This window comes from Pelophylax lessonae, assembly GCF_965119305.1.
Source record: "Pelophylax lessonae genome assembly, chromosome: 3".
Taxonomy (NCBI): Eukaryota; Metazoa; Chordata; class Amphibia; order Anura; family Ranidae; genus Pelophylax; species Pelophylax lessonae.
This window is the reverse complement of record NC_138770.1, coordinates 358127097-358133228: the sequence shown is the minus strand read 5'-3', so window position 1 is coordinate 358133228 and position 6132 is coordinate 358127097.

Genomic DNA, 6132 nt, shown 5'->3' with positions numbered 1-6132 from the left:
TGCTGACACTTTTTTAAACTTGGCGCCGTTAGCAGCCGAGTAAACCCCAAGTGACGTTGTGAAATTGCTTCTGAGTTACTACATTGGAGACCCGATCAAAGCTGAATCTGGCTTTGTTTGGGACTCCAACCAGCCAGCAGACGTGCCAGCTGGTTGTTTGGGTCTGCCGGTAGGATGGGAGACCCTGGCAGAGCCACGGAAGGTGGCAGGAGTGAGGAGACGCCCCCCTCCCACTTGCTGGGATAATGGCGGAGCGCCTGCTGAGCCACATCGGCTGTTATCTCCTGGAATTCAACTGACGGCTCTAAAAAAGGGTATCGGGTTGATGCCTCCGGGCATCATCACGGTACAACCACTAATGCAAGCCAATGTACAGGTACGTCAGTTTGGGGGAAGTGGTTAAACCCACAAGTGCTTTTTTACCACTACTATTTTTTTATATTTTTTAGTTTATTCTGGCTTTTGAAGTTTACAAATGCAACAATTTAGAAGTGGATGAAAGGTTTAGCACTGGAAAACACGTTTTGAAACAAAAAAATGTGCATTTTACCAGGAAATTCTAGAGCACTTCATGCTACCCTCTGCTGACCAGCTTTATGGAGATGCTGATATCATTTTCCAGCAGGACTTGGCACCTGCCCACACTGCCAAATGTACCAATACCTGGTTTAACCACTTAAGGACCGCCCGCTGCATATATACTGTGGCAGGCAGCCCCTCCTGCGCGAACCGACGTAGGGGTACGTCGGTCGCAGGAGTGGTGCTGGGGGGCAAGTGCGCGCCGCCGCATCGCGCTCTCATCCCCACTCGGCAGTGGGGACATGGATGCATGGGGCAAGCGGCTCCGATTGCCGCCTGGCACCCGGGATTATTCCCCGCTGAGAGAGAAGGACGGGCAGCTGTTGTAAACACAGCTGACCAATGTTCTCTCTGAAATTATCACAGAGCAGCTGTGATCCTTCTATGTAGGATCACAGGTCTCTGTGATCATTTCAAAAGCCCAACCCCCCACAGTTAGTAAACACGCCCCTAGGCTTACAGTTAACCCCTTGATCACCAACTAGGTTAACCCCTTCCCTGCCAATGTCTTTATTACAGTAACAGTGTATATTTTTAGCACTGATTACTGTAGTAATGTCACTGGTCCCGAGGGGTCCGATCTGTCAGCCGCAATGTCGCAGTCCCGCAAAAAAAATCGCAGATCGCTGCCATTACTAGTAAAAAATAAATAAAAATGACATCTTTCCCCTAGTTTGTAGACGCGATAACATTTGCGCAAACCAATCAAAATACGCTTATTGCGATTTTTTTGACCAAAAACATGTAGCAGAATACAAATTGACCTAAACGGAAGAAAAATTTTACAGTATATAATCTACATCTACAGTATATAATATATACGAGTTTCACTTTTTGAAATAAAATACTGAAATAACTTTTTGATGATATTCTAATTTTATCAGATGCACCTGTAGATCAGACCAAAACAAGGGACAAATGAGGAGGAATTAGGGACTTTGGAATGAGGAAGAGTCCCTGGAAATCATGGACAGTTTGGAGCAATGCTATGACGGTGTGATGGAGCTGTGCTGATGTCCATGGAAGAGCAGGCCTCCGGGAGTAGATGAGTCACCATGGACTGTAGCAGACGTAGCGCTGTGTGCGTTTCTTAATGAGAAGAAATGAGGGACTTTGGAATGAGGAAGAGTCCCTGGAAATCAGGGACAGTTGGGAGCAATGCTATGATGGTATGATGGAGCTGTGCTGATGTCCATGGAAGAGCAGGCCTCCGGTGGTAGATGAGTCACCATGGACTGTAGCAGACGTAGCGCTGTGTGCGTTACTTAATGAGAAGAAATGAGGGACTTTGGAATGAGGAAGAGTCCCTGGAAATCAGGGACAGTTGGGAGCAATGCTATGATGGTATGATGGAGCTGTGCTGATGTCAATGGAAGAGCAGGCCTCCGGTGGTAGATGAGTCACCATGGACTGTAGCAGACGTAGCACTGTGTGCGTTACTTAATGAGAAGAAATGAGGGACTTTGGAATGAGGAAGAATCCCTGGAAATCAGGGACAGTTGGGAGCAATGCTATGATGGTATGATGGAGCTGTGCTGATGTCAATGGAAGAGCAGGCCTCCGGTGGTAGATGAGTCACCATGGACTGTAGCAGATGTAGCGCTGTGTGCGTTACTTAATGAGAAGAAATGAGGGACTTTGGAATGAGGAAGAGTCCCTGGAAATCAGGGACAGTTGGGAGCAATGCTATGATGGTATGATGGAGCTGTGCTGATGTCAATGGAAGAGCAGGCCTCCGGTGGTAGATGAGTCACCATGGACTGTAGCAGATGTAGCGCTGTGTGCGTTACTTAATGAGAAGAAATGAGGGACTTTGGAATGAGGAAGAGTCCCTGGAAATCACGGACAGTTTGGAGCTATGCTATGACGGTGTGATGGAGCTGTGCTGATGTTCATGGAAGAGCAGGCCTCCGGTGGTAGATGAGTCACCATGGACTCTAGCAGACTTAGCGCTGTGTGCGTTACTTAATGAGGAGGAATGAGGGACTTTGGAATGAGGGAGAGTCCCTGGAAATCAGGGACAGTTGGGAGCAATGCTATGATGGAGCTGTGCTATGATGGTGTGATGGAGCTGTGCTATGACGGTGTGATGGAGCTGTGCTGATGTCAATGGAAGATCAGGCCTCCGGTGGTAGATGAGTCACCATGGACTCTAGCAGACTTAGCGCTGTGTGCGTTACTTAATGAAGAGAAATGAGGGACTTTGTTTGGAATGAGGAAGAGTCCCTGGAAATCAGGGACAGTTGGGAGCAATGCTATGACGGTGTTTTGGAGCTGTGCTGATGTCAATGGAAGAGCAGGCCTCCGGTGGTAGATGAGTTAAGCCCCGTACACACGTACCGATGGTCGGCTTACAAATGTTCCTCTTTTCTCCCCGGGATGTCGGTGTCTGCTGAAAAGTGCAAAGACAGCACAAGGACAGCACAAGAATTTTGTCCGCCGACTGCAGAAGTGATGTCATGTAATGGTTAACTTTCCCTGTGTTTTCTATTTTCTGAGCATGCCCAGTCTTGCAAATCTGCGGTCTGTCGGCCGAATTGTGTACTGACAGGCGAACAATCGTCCGTTCTGGTGTCGGCATACAAATATTTTCATGTTTGCACGAAAGACTTTTGTCCGCGGATTGTGCGCAGACATCTGTCGGAGGCACCATACTAACACGCGTACAATCGGCAGATCCTTCGTCCACCGACGTTTGTATGCCGACGATCGGTACGTGTGTACGGGCCTTTACGATGGACTCTAGCAGATGTATCGCTGTGTGCATTACTTAATGAGGAGGAAAGAATGAGGAGGAAAGAGGGACTTTGTTCGGAATGAGGAAGAGTCCCTGGAAATCAGGGACAGTTGGGAGCAATGCTATGATGGTGTTTTGGAGCTGTGCTGATGTCCATGGAAGAGCAGGCCTCCGGTGGTAGATGAGTTACCATGGACTCTAGCAGATATAGCGCTGTGTGCTTTAATTAATGAGGAGGAAAGAGGGACTTTGTTTGGAATGAGGAAGAGTCCCTGGAAATCAGGGACAGTTGGGAGCTATGCTATGATGGTATGATGGAGCTGTGCTGATAGCCATGGAAGAGCAGGCCTCCGGTGGTAGATGAATGTCGATGGACTCTAGCAGACATAGCGCTGTGTGCTTTAATTAATGAGGAGGAAAGAGGGACTTTGTTTGGAATGAGGAAGAGTCCCTGGAAATCAGGGACAGTTGGGAGCTATGCTATAACGGTATGATGGAGCTGTGCTGATGTCCATGGAAGAGCAGGCCTCCGGTGGTAGATGAATGTCGATGGACTCTAGCAGACATAGCGCTGTGTGCTTTAATTAATGAGGAGGAAAGAGGGTCTTTGTTTGGATTAAGGAAGAGTCCCTGGAAATCAGGGACAGTTGGGAGCTATGCTATGACGGTATGATGGAGCTGTGCTGATGTCCATGGAAGAGCAGGCCTCCGGTGGTAGATGAATGTCGATGGACTCTAGCAGACATAGCGCTGTGTGCTTTAATTAATGAGGAGGAAAGAGGGACTTTGTTTGGAATAAGGAAGAGTCCCTGGAAATCAGGGACAGTTGGGAGCTATGCTATGACGGTATGATGGAGCTGTGCTGATGTCCATTGAACAGCAGGCCTCCGGTGGTAGATGAATGTCGATGGACTCTAGCAGACATAGCGCTGTGTGCTTTAATTAATGAGGAGGAAAGAGGGACTTTGTTTGGAATAAGGAAGAGTCCCTGGAAATCAGGGACAGTTGGGAGCTATGCTATGACGGTATGATGGAGCTGTGCTGATGTCCATTGAACAGCAGGCCTCCGGTGGTAGATGAATGTCGATGGACTCTAGCAGACATAGCGCTGTGTGCTTTAATTAATGAGGAGGAAAGAGGGTCTTTGTTTGGATTAAGGAAGAGTCCCTGGAAATCAGGGACAGTTGGGAGCTATGCTATGACGGTATGATGGAGCTGTGCTGATGTCCATGGAAGAGCAGGCCTCCGGTGGTAGATGAATGTCGATGGACTCTAGCAGACATAGCGCTGTGTGCTTTAATTAATGAGGAGGAAAGAGGGACTTTGTTTGGAATAAGGAAGAGTCCCTGGAAATCAGGGACAGTTGGGAGCTATGCTATGACGGTATGATGGAGCTGTGCTGATGTCCATTGAACAGCAGGCCTCCGGTGGTAGATGAATGTCGATGGACTCTAGCAGACATAGCGCTGTGTGCTTTAATTAATGAGGAGGAAAGAGGGTCTTTGTTTGGATTAAGGAAGAGTCCCTGGAAATCAGGGACAGTTGGGAGCTATGCTATGACGGTATGATGGAGCTGTGCTGATGTCCATGGAAGAGCAGGCCTCCGGTGGTAGATGAATGTCGATGGACTCTAGCAGACATAGCGCTGTGTGCTTTAATTAATGAGGAGGAAAGAGGGACTTTGTTTGGAATAAGGAAGAGTCCCTGGAAATCAGGGACAGTTGGGAGCTATGCTATGACGGTATGATGGAGCTGTGCTGATGTCCATGGAAGAGCAGGCCTCCGGTGGTAGATGAATGTCGATGGACTCTAGCAGACATAGCGCTGTGTGCTTTAATTAATGAGGAGGAAAGAGGGACTTTGTTTGGAATAAGGAAGAGTCCCTGGAAATCAGGGACAGTTGGGAGCTATGCTATGACGGTATGATGGAGCTGTGCTGATGTCCATTGAACAGCAGGCCTCCGGTGGTAGATGAGTCACCATGGACTCTAGCAGATGCATCGCTGTGTGCGTTACTTAATGAGGAGGAAAGAATGAGGAGGAAAGAGGGACTTTGTTTGGAATGAGGAAGAGTCCCTGGAAATCAGGGACAGTTTGGAGCTATGCTATGATGGTATGATGGAGCTGTGCTATGATGGTATGATGGAGCTGTGCTGATGTCCATGGAAGAGCAGGCCTTCAGTGGTAGATGAGTCATGATGGACTCTAGCAGACATAGCGCTGTGTGCGTTACTTAAAGCAGAGTTCCGGCCTCAAAAACAACTTTGCACCATCTGCTTGCTTTTATTTACCTGAAAAATAATTGGATAATTTAAATTTTGTTTTTGATTTACTTACCTTGTTTTTAAAGAAAATATACCTACCTTCCTTCCTCCCTCTCCCTCTGCAGCCGCGGCCCGTGCCGTCTCTTCCTGCTTGCATTGACTCCTGGGAGCTGAGCGTCATCACTCCCAGGAGTCAATGCGCCTGCACCGGCCCTGCTCGTCACTTCCTGTGCATGCGCGTTATTCCCTGCTGAATAGCTTCTGGTCATGCTCAGAAGCTGTGCAGGGATGACGAGCCTGCACAGGAAGTGACGAGCAGGGCCGGTGCAGGGCATTCTGGGACTCCGACGTCACTGAAGAGGACGCTCCGGCTTCAGCTGCCCACACCTGAGCTGGACAAGACATTTTCAAGGTAAGTATTTCTTCTAAAAGGTAAGTGAAACAGGGGAATATTTAGAGGCTATTGTTGCTGAAATGCACTAGCCCTGACTGTCCCGGGGGTATTTTTATCTAAACAATGTTTTTGAGGGTGGAACTCCGCTTTAAGGCTGC